Below are 2,888 nucleotides of genomic sequence, written 5' to 3'. Positions count from 1 at the left end.
GTATAATGTTATCTGATCTATAAATAGAGTAAGTTTAGGAAACTCAGATTAACCAGTCTCTCCATTAGAAAACAAACTCAATCTTATTTTTAAAAATTATACGTTTGTATTATACTCCATACTGATAAAATTGTGGAAAGACAATGCTGTTTTTTAAAGCATTATCATACTACTTTGTCTAAGGATTTTGGTAATCTTTGAACTCAGCTTCTTATATCAAAATGCTCCTGAGCAAAACCTTCTATGAGAATTTTTTTTTTTCTTGGCACTTCCTGAGTAATGTATTACAAGTTTCATTTCTTTATTTTTAAGGACTTCTAGGAACATTAAATTTAAGCACTTACTATTCTCCATAAACCAATAAAATCAGAACTCGTTTTTTTAAAAAAAATAATTTAATTTATTAATACTTTATACTCTAATTTACTAATGTTTCATCTTCCATCCAAAAGAGGTAAAGGTTGTTTCAATTGCAAATACATAGACATCAGAGAGCATGCAGTTGAGTTTTATAATCTCATCCACAGGTCAAAAGTCAACATGGTAACACAATAACACTCTGGCCAGATCTCAAAGAGTTGTTCCCCTTTCCAGTGAGCATTAAATATTGTTTTAATTGACTTGCACTCACAATAGACAAACAGAAACAAAAAAAAGACTAATAAACCATATTTTCTGTTTGTCATATTTCCCCCAAAGGAAAATAGTTCCTCCTCATCCTAAGAGAGATCTCCAAGGATATAGACAATAAAACCAGACTCTTGATTATTGCTGCCAACAGTGAGGAATTAATTATCAGTCATGTTCAGAACCCAGAGAGGCTCAGGTTCTCATATACATAGCGGGTGCCTGATGACCAGCCTGGTAGTGCATTACACACAACTTCCTCGACCATGCTATAGAAAAAGGCATGGCTCACAGCACTGTTTTCTAAGAACACATGAATATATGAGGTGCTCTCTTGATTATGAAGCCAAGACTGGCCTACTGGTTCATTAGCAGAGGTGTGCTGTGGCTGGGCCCCATTGGCTCATGAGAGACAATTATGCTCAGCTCTTCCTAACTCTGCATTCAGTGACGTCACATTGGTAGGTTAAAAGGTCCATGTTACCAGTATTTATACCACAGAATTTAATAAATGTTGAAAATCAGCCCCTGCCGCCACCTCGAAGTGAAGCAGCCATGTTGTCTGGGATGACACCCAAAGTTCCTGGTCTCATAGCCAAGGAAATCAAGGATGTGGACACACCAAGTGTGAGGTTTACAGCAGAAATTTCATAGGTGAAATAAAGAACAGCTTTCTGCAATAGAGAGGGGTCCAGGAAAAAGGGTTGCCATTTTTTACAGTTGAATACAAAGGCTTTGATAAGAAACCCATGAGGGTTGGGCATCTCATTTGCATAAGGTGCAAACTTCTGGGGGCTCCACCCCATCCTCCTAATGCACATGCAGGCCCTTAGCTTAAGTTACTCCATATTCCTTTGTTCCCCTTGCTGTGCACGTGTTAGGGAACAAAATTTTCCATTGTGGGCATACCTGGGCAAGTCACTTGTGTAGCCTTTCTTATCTGTGTGGCTGTGGGCACGTCTTAGGCAAGCCCCGCTGTGTAAGCTCCCTTGTCTGTGCCTGCAGGCTGTTCTTCTGTTTGGAAGAATTCAACCGAGGACCCACCCTAACTGCCTGCCTGACTGGGCTTTTTCCTTTCTCCTCTCATGAAAGAACCAATTGTTAAACATTTACCTGCATATTATTTTCTTTTACTCACTAGTTCCTGAATCTGGTAATGGAAAAAGAAATGGCTCAAATTAGATAAGACAGATTAATAGAGTTGTCCAACAAAATAAACAAAAACATAGAATGTTTAAAAAAAAAAGAAAAAAAAGGAAGCAGGGGAACAGTCAGCCAGCCCAAACTTCTGTTGCCACATACCTGGATTTCAGCAACCCATAAGGTAAATTTTTAGGCAGTTTAATTAGCTCTGCCTAGTGAGTATGCCTGGACATTTCAGTGAGACCTCCAAACTGGTTTTAAAGTATAAATTGCAAAAACTAATAACATGACTCTCATATAAATATAGAATGAATATGTGTCAAAATTTTTTTTCAATTTATCAATGAGAAAACCAACACAGGAGTCAAGCTGATTCAGAGACATACAGAAGAAATATTGCATAAATATAACCAACTGTATCTGGTCAACCATTGAAAGCACTCTCCCAAGTCTCACTTGGCTTTTGCCCTTCCTAGTACCTTTGATAGCCATCTTGTTATTACTAATCTGGTCCTTGATTGTTTCATCTCTTGGTAAAAGTCTGTGTCTCCTAGATTACAACAATTCCACACAAAGATGGTGCTGGCACAAGGCTTCTAACACATCCCATCTTCTGACCCAAGAAATAAAGATATCCTGCCTTTAGGTCCCTTAGATCAGGCATCCAGAGATTTTTACACCTCCAATACTAGGCAAGGCCTATGCCCATCAAATCATCAGGCCATCACACAAACAAGAAGTTCCCCTGCCTCCCTAGAGGCTGACCGCAAACTCTTACGAGAGAATCCTGTCCCTAAGGTCAATGTTCACTGTCAGCAGGAAGAAGTTGCAAAACAATGACCTTCAGCTGGGTGTGGTAGCTCACATCTGTAATTTCAACACTTTGGGAGGCTGAGGCAGTAGGATCTCTTGAGCCCACAAGTTCAAGACCAGTCCAGGCAACATAGTGAGACCCTGTCTCTACAAAAAATACAAAAATTAGCCAGGCATAGTGGAGTGTACCTTTGGTCCCAGCTACTCAGGAGGCTGAGGTGGGAGGATAGCTTCAGCCCAGGAGGTCAAGGTTGCAGTGAGCTGTGATTGCATCACTGCACTCCAGCCTGGTTGACAGAGCAAGA

This window comes from Colobus angolensis, unplaced genomic scaffold (assembly GCF_000951035.1).
Source record: "Colobus angolensis palliatus isolate OR3802 unplaced genomic scaffold, Cang.pa_1.0 Scaffold550, whole genome shotgun sequence".
In the NCBI taxonomy this organism is placed as follows: domain Eukaryota; kingdom Metazoa; phylum Chordata; class Mammalia; order Primates; family Cercopithecidae; genus Colobus; species Colobus angolensis.
This window is presented reverse-complemented; position numbering follows the sequence as displayed.